Source organism: Anolis carolinensis, chromosome 1, assembly GCF_035594765.1.
Source record: "Anolis carolinensis isolate JA03-04 chromosome 1, rAnoCar3.1.pri, whole genome shotgun sequence".
In the NCBI taxonomy this organism is placed as follows: domain Eukaryota; kingdom Metazoa; phylum Chordata; class Lepidosauria; order Squamata; family Dactyloidae; genus Anolis; species Anolis carolinensis.
The window spans coordinates 112,844,340-112,856,507 of record NC_085841.1 but is presented as its reverse complement, the minus strand read 5'-3'; positions in this window follow the sequence as shown (position 1 = coordinate 112,856,507).

Here is a 12,168-nt window from a genome sequence, read left to right as displayed (position 1 = left end):
TGCTTTTACATTGATAGGATCTAAGGGTCCTTCCATACAGCCATATAACCCAGAATAGCAAGGCAAAGCACTTCATAATATCTTCTTTGAACTGGGTTATCTGAGTCCACACTGCCATATATTTCAGTTCAAAGCAGATAATGTGGGATTTTATCCAGCTGTGTGAAAGGGGACTAAGATGCAGAAGTGCAGGTATATCTGGGAAGAACTGCATGGGGTCCACTTGGAACTTTACTAAATTTTCACAGTACTACAATTTACCATGACTTTTCTTCCATTTTTATTTAACTAAAGTATCCAGCCATTGCTGGGTTTGCACTTATACATGGATCTAGCTATCATATACATATGGTTGATGGCAGGTTTCTATGTTACATCCCCTGTATAAAACAATAGAAGATGCTATTCTTAAAGATGGAAAGATTCAGTTATACTAACTAATGAAAACTGCCTCAAGAAAATGAAAAACCTTCCCAAAATGGACAAATTGACAATGTTGATTAAGAAAAAATCATTGATTAATTTTAAAAGGAATTGGAATTATTTTATATCTTGTGTTAGTTCAAACTGAGGGCATATTCGCTTTTGATAAATAATAAAATCATGTAATCATGTAATTAGTAGAATACAATCAAGAATACAAAAATATTATTCCTATTCTGTTTTTTGATAAAAATATTAATAAAAACACTAACATTTTATTTGAATCATATAATTGCAGTGTCAGTGACGCAGCAATCTTGTTACCTTTTAAAAGCTCTGGGTTTCTATGTAAGCTTTTTGCCATCCAACCATGAAATAAAGAGACAGACAAAAAGATATGGGTTAAACTATGGACAACTTTATTGAATGTTACCTAATTAAACCTTGAAAACTTGTAATTGCAACTACTGTTATTGTGAAAATGAGAATTTGGTGTGAACTAAAGCCGAGGTAGTGATCCTTCCCAACCTACTCATTGGCTTAATTTGGGTGAAACACCAGGTCCTCGGGTGAAATAATCCTGGCTGACCTTGAAGGGAAATGTACCAGAGAATTCTGCCCCAAGGATTCATTAAGTTCAGAATCTCCCGTTCCTGGGTCATTTCCATACGCCCTCCCTGGGCTATAAGAACAACAGATGAGGGTTTCCATTCATGACCTACACCCTAAAGGGTTGCCTTGTGTGTACGGCAATAAACCAATCAATACCTGTTTAATTTTGTTCCAGCCTATATACATGACCACCACCTCCCAATTTGCCTTTTAAAACAGTATAGGGTAGGCGAACCCTCCCCTCAGAACATGGGGGGGAGGATTCCTACCTGGCCCCAGTAAGTGACCCAAATTATATTGCTAGTGTTGAGAGGTGGGTCAAAGTCAAAGTCAGAATGGAGGCAGGAGGCTGGCTATTGATTCTAAAGCTCCTTCTCCTCCAACAAAGTAGATCCAACCGGATCTACTTTCCTCTCTTTTTCCTGGGAGGTGGCAAAACGACTTCCCTTCCACAGCTGCACCGGGGTTGGGAAGTTCCTTATCCTAGATGAAAATGTAGAATGGCAATTACTGGGTGGAAAATATGGTTTTCTTCTAGTTCTTAAATAGAAATAACAAATCTGATTCTGGAAGGTATTTCCCATAAAGAAAACTGATTCACACACTAATATCTTATGATAGGGGAAATTTATAAATAACATCTGTACTATGGGACATTTTTCTTTAGCGTACACATTTCAAACATTTCCTTTGTGATTGATTGTGGATATAATTATTGTTATTGTTATATTTGTTTATACCCTATATTTTTCCCAGTCTGGGATTTAAGGCAGCTTGTAACAAGATGGAGATTCATCTAGAACTGGTTGGAAGAAGTTGACATACTTTGTTGTACATTGTTTCTACTGACTCCTCACTTCTACTCTCGCTATGGCTCTGCCCACCCAAGAGCTATGCTTTTTCTCTTATGACTTGCCTTGCCTTAAACAGGTTTTTTTTTCACTATTTGGGAACTCACCCTTGAAATCAATTGATTTTGTCAACAGATCTTGTAAGACACGTATTTTCTTGTCATGCCGGATGTGTCCTGCAAGACATCATAAACTCTTCACCACAACATGAACATTTGATGAATAACAAAGCCTTGAAAAGGAGATGCTGCCTTGGGCTGGTCCTACAAGATATGTACCTTGGGGATGACTTTAAAGCGCAGACATCAAAGAAGAATTCATATTATTCTGCGATAGAAATGTTGCCACTTGCAATAACCTCATCAGCACCTCAAAGTTAGTTTCCTTGACCTACTATTTCAAAATACCAAACAGCTATTTCCATTCATACAAAACATTTTTACCTATTGCAGCTTGAATAATCTCAAATATAATCACGTTTCACTTTCAATGACTTTTGTTGATTCTCAAAGTTTGTGAATGTTCTACTTCTGCACCTTCTACACATTTCTGAACTTTAGACTGCTTCATAAGTGTTATGTGAGCCAGTGTGAACATGTTTCTATTTGAGTAGCAGAACTATAAGGGGATATGCTCTACCTTCTGTCCTGCATCTTCATAGGAACCATCAAAATCTGCTCCATAAAGTCTGTGTGTATTTTCCAAAGGATATTTTAAGGAAATATAGAGGCTACAGTGAAAGGAAAGAGAGAAATTATTTTACACTTTGTGATGTTGGTTTCTACCCACAATCTTTTAAAAAATTCCATTGTGATCAAACTAGAAGTGCAAAGAAATTCAATTGGGATTAGTAAGTGATACAACTGGAGTCCATTTTAAATTTATTCTTCTAAATAAGGTGGGGGTGTTTTCTGAAATCTCAGGGTTTGCCCAGCATGCCAAGACCTGGTTGATTCATAGAATCATAAAATCATTGAGTTGGAAGCAGGGCCTTAGCCAGAAAATTTGAGGGAGGGGTGTTGAAACCTTTTTTAGTGAACCATGAAAGGTAGTTCCATAATGCCAAATAACTGAGAAATCAGGCTACATCGATAAACTTCAGTGGACACTCATGGGGGTTTGGTTAACCAGTTAAAATTCATGAGTAAACCGGGTTTTTTTTATAACATGACATTTTTTTGGGCCGGGGGGGGGTTGAACTCCTACCCCCCCCCCTTGGCTACAGCCCTGGTTGGAAGAGACCACATGGGCCATCTAATCCAACCCCTAACTATACAGGAAAAGCATAACAAAGTACCCCCAACACATGGCCATCAAGCCTCTGTTTAAAAGCCTCCAAGGAAGGGGCTTTCACCACATTCTGAGGCAGAGAGTTCCACTGCTGAACAGCTTGTATGGCCAGGAAGTGCTTCCAAATGTTTCATCGGAGACATGCAGGACCAGAAGCTGATTTATTGCATTGTTGGCCAAGACAAGTTGTCAGGAGAATTTTCCAAATATGACATCCTTTACATTGATAAGCACGTACTACAGTAGAGTCTCGCTTATCCAACATAAACGGGCCAGCAGAATGTTGGATAAATAAAAATGTTGGATAATAAGGTGAGATTAAGGAAAAGCCTATTAAATGTCAAATTGCATTATGATTTTACAAATTAAGCACTAAAACATAATGTTTTAAAATAAGTCTGCCACTTGTTTGGGAGCATTGTTGTTGTTGGGTATGTTGGCCAACTGTGCATTGCTGCCTAGAGAAACAGGTATGGGTCTGGGCAGGAGGCAGACTGTGTTGGATAATACAGAATGTTGGATGAGCAAATGTTGGATAAGCGAGACTCTACTGTGTGTGTGTGTGTGTGTATATATATAAATATACATACATACACACACATATACAGTAGAGTCTCACTTATCCAACCTTCGCTTATCCAATGTTCTGTATTATCCAATGCAATTTGCCTTTTAGTAGCCAATGTTTCTGTAGTCAGTGTTTTTAATATACTGCAATGTTTTGGTGCTAAATTCATAAATACAGTAATTACAACATAACGTTACCGTGTAGTGAGCTGCTTTTTCTGTTGATTTGTTGTAAAACATGATATTTCGGTGCTTAATTTGTAAAATCATAATGTAATGTAATGTTTAATAGGCTTTTACTTAATCCCTCCTTATTATCCAATGTTCTGCTGGCCCATTTATGTTGGATAAGCGAGACTCTACTGTACATATACATACAGACATTTGAAAGAATTGACATCTGTTGTGATAGGTGTCAATTACGATCCAAAATCTTATGGTACACAGTATATTCATTGTTGAAATAATAGGCATAACTTTGATTGGTAGAGATTATATTCCGCAGTCTTACTGGTTAAAATATACATTTATTTACAGGTTGTAATCAGTTCATGGTATGGTAGGAAACATAATAAAGTTCTTATTGGAGGACTTTTGGAGTTCATCTCCTCTATCTGTGCTACCCCTTTCTGGCCCCAGAATTAACTTGATAAACAATGCTTGTTGATTGACTGGCAAAGAAAAAGATTCCCATAGTAGGACAATGTTTCCAACTTGATGGGTTTAGGATTTCCAGGGAGAGATCTATTATATACAGAGACAGAAAGATGACATTCTTGCAGCCTATTTTGCCAAAGGCTGCTTTTTAATACTTATGAGAGCAGGAGAACTGACACCTGATAGGCAGGATTGGTTTGTATTTATGCATATCTGTATACTTGCAGTCCCTTAGATATGAATAAGTAGACTCTGTAGGTTTGTTTGTTTTTTAAATGGATTTGTATGTAAATTAGAACAGGTACATTTTTAAGGTCAAACTCCAGCCGTGTGTGTGTGTGGGGGGGGGGGAGGATTAGGAAATGTTAACACCCTGGTGGTGTTTGTTTTTCTGTCTGCACCCCTGTTCAGATGATTTCACCTCCCTTTCTTTCCCTGTGACAATTGGATTTTGAAAATTTTGGGTTGTCATGTGTGAAGCCCACTTCACAAAGGTTCCTTCAGACAGGCGGGGAAATCTTTTCCTTTATATCCCACCTCTGTCACCAATTTAAACCTGGAACTCAGACTTGTTCCTAATCCAAGATTGCAGGGTTCTTCTTGGATTCTTTAAATCTTATTCAGTTTTTTAGAGAAACAGTCTTCATGCAGAATGAAACAGTAACTGAGTTTATTTATTGAGATCTTGCAACAAAAGCATGTTGGTTACATTTATATATTGCTTTCTTGGTTGAATAACATTGTTTCATTACAGCTTTCCTTCATACAAATCTTTATACACAGAAAGATTCACTTGTTTATTATGCAGGAGCAGACTCTCAACTATTTTCAACTTATTATACTAACTGTTTCCTCAAATATCTTTTGTCAACATACTCCCTGACCTATATTCATTAACAACTCACTTTCATGACCCAGCAGTTCGCTTTACCCCATCCTAACTGACTTTAGAATGTTTGGTTTCGTTTCCAACTGCCATTCTTGGCTATCTCCCCTTTCAAATTCTAGCACCCACTCATTTACATATGACCAATCAGGTCATCCCTATGTAAATTAGCTCCTCCTCTGGTGATACCTTCTAAGAATCACAAAATGGTTGTTCGTACACCAGCCCTGCAAGGTAGGTCATGTTTAAACATTAACAATCATATCTAAAATTTACACTATAATTAAGCATTTTGCTACATCATGGAAGCAAGTCTTATTGATAAAGCTTCAGTGGAGACACCTTTTCCCCATAATAATGCTTACAGTAGCAAATTTCCTTTCCAAAGGGTAGTTTTCCTTTCACTTCCTATTGCCTCACCTCTGTTTGTAACTAGGAGTTGGATGTAAACTGGATGTCTTTCACTCGGGAACTGCCTGTATATCTATTTGACATGTATTGTGCATTTTCTCCGGGACCCAGTATGGCAGACAATCTCTCTATGAAAATCTACTGATAATAAATCAGCGGCGAGACAGCTCTACAGCAACATAAAAACAGAGATGGTCAAATATAAAGATTTAATAAATTTTAGTATTTTAATATTAAATGGTAAAAATGTTCCTGAGACCCTTAAGGGCTTTGGGGATAAAAATTGATTTTTTGAACGAAGGTGTAGCTCTCCAAGTCTATATAAATAATAATATTTATTGAAATTGAAATTAAATAATTGATTTCAACATACCTTTTTCTCATGCTCTTATTGAAATGCCTTTACTAATGGCAGAAGAGGGAAGATCATTTTTGTAGATTCCCCTTTGACTTCCTGCATTCATCTGCTTTGAAATGGATTATATGGCAGTGTAGACTCATATAATCCAGTTCAAATCATATAATCTGGATTATCTGCTTTGATAATATGGATTATATGGAAGTATAGAAGGCCTCTTCTACACCGCTGTATAAAATCCACATTATCTGCTTTGAACTGGATTATATGGCATTGTAGACTGAGGGCACATCCAGACAAAAAGGGGGCTGGCTAGATTATCTCTGTGAAAAACACAAATTAATTCACCACAAACCAGGAAAACCCTGGTTTGTGGTGAATTAATTTGATGGTGGGTTTATTCTGCACCTTTTTGGAAGGCGCAGGATGAACTCACTACTTCCACTGTCTGGACTGCAGTCCAGACAACAGTCCCATGATTTTCTAGGCTAAATTAGCCCAGAAAACTGCAAGAACAACAACTCCCTCCCCAAAAGCCCCCCAAACCCCTTTAAAAAGTAAAGCAATTTACCCTTCTTCTGGCCCTCCCCTGGCACGTAGGAATGATGCATGGGGGGGGGGGGAGGAAAATTGCTCCTTCCCCCACCCTGCTCTCCTGGCGCATCATTCCTACATGCCAGGAGAGGGCCGGCAGAAGGGTAAATTGCTTTACTTTTTAAAGGGGTTTGGGGGGCTTTTGGGGAGGGAGTTGTTGTTCTTGCAGTTTTCTGGGCTAATTTAGCCTAGAAAATCAGAAGGGAAATACCAGCTGGGTTAGTTATTTTATTTTTGATGATTTTAAAAGGGGTTCCGGGAGGGGGTTAGGTTGTCTGAGTGATCTCCCAGAAGGTACCGGGAGCACATCTGGACACCCAGCTGCAAAAGTGCGAGCTTTTGCTGCTGGTGCAGGTCGAAATGGACTTTTTCACTGTGTGGAGGTGCCCTGGGATAGGTAAAGTTAAAGGTAAAGGTTTTTCCCTGTCATTAAGTTTAGTCGTGGCCGATTCTGGGGGTTGGTGCTCATCTCCATTTCTAAGCCGAAGAGCCAACGTTGTCCATACGCACCTCCAAGGTCATGTGGCTGGCTTGACTGCATGGAGCGTCATTACCTTCTCACCAGAGCGGTACATATTGATCTACTCACATTTGCATGTTTTGAACTGCTAGGTTGGCAGAAACTGGGGCTAACAGCAGGAGCTCACCCTGCTCCCCGGATTTGAACCGCTGACCTTTTGGTTAGCAAGTTCAGCAACTCAGTGGTTTAACGTGCTGTGCCACTAGTGGAACCTAAGATAATTAGTTCAATCAGATAATGTGGATTTTCTGCTTTGATAATCTTGATTATCTGGCGGTGTAGAAAGGGCCAAAGAGGCTTGAGTCAATAAGTGGCTTATACTATAGGGTATTCAGGCTTATACTATAGGGTATTGGACTTCAGCTCCCAGATTTTGTAACTTTTAACCATGCTAGCTAGGGATTCTGGAAGTTGAAGTCAAATCAAAATGAAAAATCAAAATTTGGATAGCATTGCTTGTGGAATGTAAATGGCTAGGAGGGATAAAAATCCCCTTCCTTCTCCCATTGTTGAAGGTTGGAGATTCTTCTGAGTGTCTTCTTTCCATTCACTTAGGGGGAAACAGAAGAAAAAGAAGATATAAATATATTTTTATTTCATTTTTGAACCCCATAACCCATAATATTGATCAGAATATGCATCTTCCGTAGAGCTCTATTAATTTTTGTTATACCATATGCATCACAGTAATATGGCAAGGGAAAAAGTTTTATTATTGGTAAACTCTGCAGAGTAAATGAGCCTAAATTGACTTAAAATGTATACAGAAATGAACCTCATTATGAATTACACAGGCAATAAACATTTGAAAAGTCTCTCTGGATGTATCAGGACGATTTGTAAGCAATTAGTATCATAAGCAGAAATAATGAAGTTTCATGGCAAGCTTCAAATCCCCATAGATCGCTTGGGCCCATTGAACTGAAGATATCTGTTACAAGATACCAGACTTCCAAAGGTCCTGGCTTTGATTCCTTTAAAGCTAGCTTGTCTCATCATTCAATACTGTCAGAAATATGGCTAGCAGTATACATTTTGCTCAGAAGTTCTCTAGGGTTATAAAACACTTTGCCTGGATCCCCCCACACAACCCCTGGAGACTCATTGCTTTTAAAAGTGCATTAAAAGAAGGTTATAAAAAGTGTGGGAGACAAGCAGGATGGAAATTATAGGGGAGGCTGTACAAGTTTCTTCCTGGATGGGTTTGAAAAGTCAATTAAATTCTTGATTTCAGTGTAATTTCAGGGTAGCTGGAAACATAACCTTTGTATATTGAAGTCATTGCTGCGTTAACTTGCTGTTACCAAGCTATAATATGAAATATGGGTGCAAGCATTTGAGACAAGAATTCATGCTGGGGAAGGACTGTAGTTCAGCGATACAGCATATGCTTTGCACATATAGGGCCTCCCCTTTAGTTTATGGCCTCCCATTCAAGAACTTGGAGCACATATGGAAAATATCTCTGTCACAACAGACATTTCTTGGCTAGCAATGACAATGGTGTGGTTTCATATAAAGCAGCTTGATCATGTGTCAGATTAACTGCATTGACAAAGATATTGTATATTTCTAATGAAGCACAAATATATACCAGCATAGTTATGTTGAATCTTACCGTTTGAATCATAGAGTTGGAAGAAACAACATTCATTCTAGCCCCTTGTCATGCAAGAACACAGAATAAAGCCATCCCTGACAGATGGACATCAAGCCTTTGCCAATGGACATAAAGACCACTATAGTGATTCATGAGAATTTTGTGTGTGTGTGCTTGTGAAATAATTGGCATGCAATGGAAATGCATATTTGAAAAAATGCAACCACTTGCATAACTATTTTATACTAGTGTGGTCGAAGGCTTTCATGGCTGGAATCACAGTTTTCCAGGCTGTATGGCTATGTTCCAGAAGCATTCTCTCCTGACGTTTCATCCACATCTATGGCAGGCATCCTCAGAGGTTGTGAGGTATAGTGGAAAAAACTAAGCAAGGAAGGTTTATATATCTGTGAAAGGTCCAGGATGGGAGAAATAACTCTTGTCTGTTGGAGGCAAGTGTGAATGTTGTAAATAATAACCTTGATTAGCATTTAATGGCCTTGCAGCTCAAGGCCTGGCTAATTCCTGTCCAAGGGATTCCTTTGTTGGGAGGTGTTAGTGGGCCCTGATTGATTCATGTCTGGAATCCCCCTGTTTTCAGAGTGTTGTTCTTTATTTATTGTCCTGATTTTAGTATTTTTTAATATTGGTAGCCAGATTTTGTTCATTTTCATGGTTTCCTTCTTTCTGTTGAAATTGTTCACATGCTTGTGGATTTCATGTAGTCTGACATGGTGGTTGTTAAAGTGGTCCAGCATTTCTGTGTTCTCAAATAATATACTATGTCCAGGTTGGTTCATCAAGTGCTGTGCTATGGCTGAGTTTTCTGGTTGAATCAGTCTGCAGTGCTTTTCATGTTCCTTGGTTTGTGTTTGGGCAATATTGTGTTTGGGGGTCCCTATGTAGAGTTGTCCACAGCTGCATGGTATACAGTAGACTCCTGCAGAGGTGAGAGGATCCCTCTTGTCCTTTGCTGAACATAGCAGGAATTAGCCAGGCCTTGAGCTGCAAGGCCATTAAATGCTAATCAATTATCAATTATAATGGTCACACTTGCCTCCAACAGACAAGAGTTTTTTCTCCCACCCTGGACCTTTCACAGATATATAAACTTCCCTAGCTTAGTTTCCAATGTACCTCACAACCTCTGCGACTGCCTGCCATAGATGTGGGCGAAACATCGGGAGAGAATGTTTCTGGAACATGACCATACAGCCCTGAAAACTCACAGCAACCCTATTTTATACTAGTACTAGCTGTGCCCGGCCACGCGATGCTGTGGCAAATTGTAGTGTTGGTGGAAATAAAGTACCGAGGAATTGGGGGTACTTAGCATATGTTATGTTCTATATTCAGCTGTGTGGAAGGGGGCATAGGGCTGTTGCACACAGCCCTATATCCCAGAGTATCAAAGCAGAAAATCCCACATTATCTGAGTGTGGATTCAGATAATCCAGTAGAAAGCAGATATTGTGGGTTTTTCTGCCCTGATATTCAGGGATATAGGGCTGTGTGGAAGGGCCTCAGGTCTATGGTGCCATAGAAGACAGTTCAAAGTAGATTATCTGGATTATCTCTGTGGAAGGGGCCTTTATTTCCAATTTTTGTAAACTTTGCTAGTCACCAAAGCCTGTTCAGCCTGCTCTCCAGGACTTGAGTTTTGTTTTGGAAAGAGAAGGAACAATATTGTCCAAATAACAAATAAAAGACATTCAACTGGAAAAGAAAGTTAAAATGGAAGTTTAGTGCTGACATTTAGTGGTGACAGGCTAGTTATAGTTATGGGGTTATTTGTAGAAAATTGCAAACTTGGGCCCTCCAGGTGTTTTGGACTCCAACTCCCACAATTCTTAACAGGGTGCTAGGAATTGTGTGAGTTGAAGTGCAAAACACCTGGAAAGTGTAAGTTTGCTCAGGCCTATAGTAGAGGTGCACAATGAGCCTGTTTTTAAAGTGCTTGTGGTTCCCTTAGAGGGGACAACACTTGGGGCGGCTTACCTCCCTCCCAAGCTGGCAGCGGCTCCTCCTTCCATTTTGTGGGGTGGGATGATGGTGCCTAGTCATCCTTGTGTCCCTCTCCTTCTGTGGGCCGGGCAGGGGGACTTTCAGCAGCAGAGGCAACACCCGACGGAGAGGGAGGAGAGGAAGAAGAGCCGGGGAGGAGGGCGCTCTTTGGCTTCTCTGTAAGTAGCCTCTCAGCGTCGCCTTTTGTGGGGGAAGAGGAACATGAGGGAGCGCTTCCTCGGTCGAGGGTCCTTCCGAGGTTCGTGGGAGAAACTTTTCCTAGCGCTCCCTGGGGAACCCGCAGCCATGTTGGGATAGGATCCTGCCACTCGGGGGATCTGTTTCCATGAGGGGGGAAGAAAGGAGAAAGCAAGGCCAGTTGGTTGAACGACGCTTTGGCCCAGGCATGGGCAAACTTGGACCCTCCAGGTGTTTTGAACTCCAACTCCCACCATTTCTAACAGTCTACCAGCTGTTAGGAATGGTGGGAGTTGGAGTCCAAAACACCTGGAGGGCCCAAGTTTGCCCATACCTGCTTTTGTGCGGGAGCAACGGTTGTGGAGAGGGGTTGTGGGATGTGTTGGGTGTGCACCTGTTGGTGTGTGGCACATGCGCAAAGCATTCTTTTCTGTATTTTGGGTTTTGTGGGTCCCGGTTTCCAGATTTTTAATTTTGTTTTACGAACCTAGAGGCAAGCATGGTGGATTGTATTGGCAAATTTCTAGGTTCTGGGGCTTGTACTTTTGTTGTTTAGTGGCAGGGGGCGACACCATTTGTTTTTTATATATATAGATAATGGCCTGGCATGATTCCTGACTTTGAAGGCAACCAAATGAAGAAGGTCTTTTGCAGAAATCTTAAAGCACAAAGTGGAGCATTTACCAGCAGCATTACTTCTGTAGCTCAAAGATGAGACATCTTTGGCCATTAAGTTTCCTGGAAAACTCTGCACATTTTGGAGCCTGAAATGTTTCACAATGTGTGGATAAAGGAAATGCGAATGTGAAGCATTTTACACAACTCATCAAATTCTGTCCAAATAACAAGTCAAATAAACATATTCACCCAAAAAAATCCATAGATATCATAAACAGAATAGAAGCTGGGCTTTTCTAAACAAATGATCTTGAAAATAATGAAAAAGGTATTCAGTTAAGATGAAACACATGTCTCTGAAAAGGCCTTTGATAATATATTACAGAACTAGTTTCTACAAAATGTTATTTTCTAAACTCTAAAGGAAAGCATATTTTAAAAATGACATATTAATGGCAGTACTCAAATTGTTAGAACTAAAATTGTAGGAGATGTTTTAGTAATTGTATGATTTTCCCCCTCAGATGGCTATTTGTACCATTATAAAATGTAACTCTAAGTGGCCTACAAATAAATGCA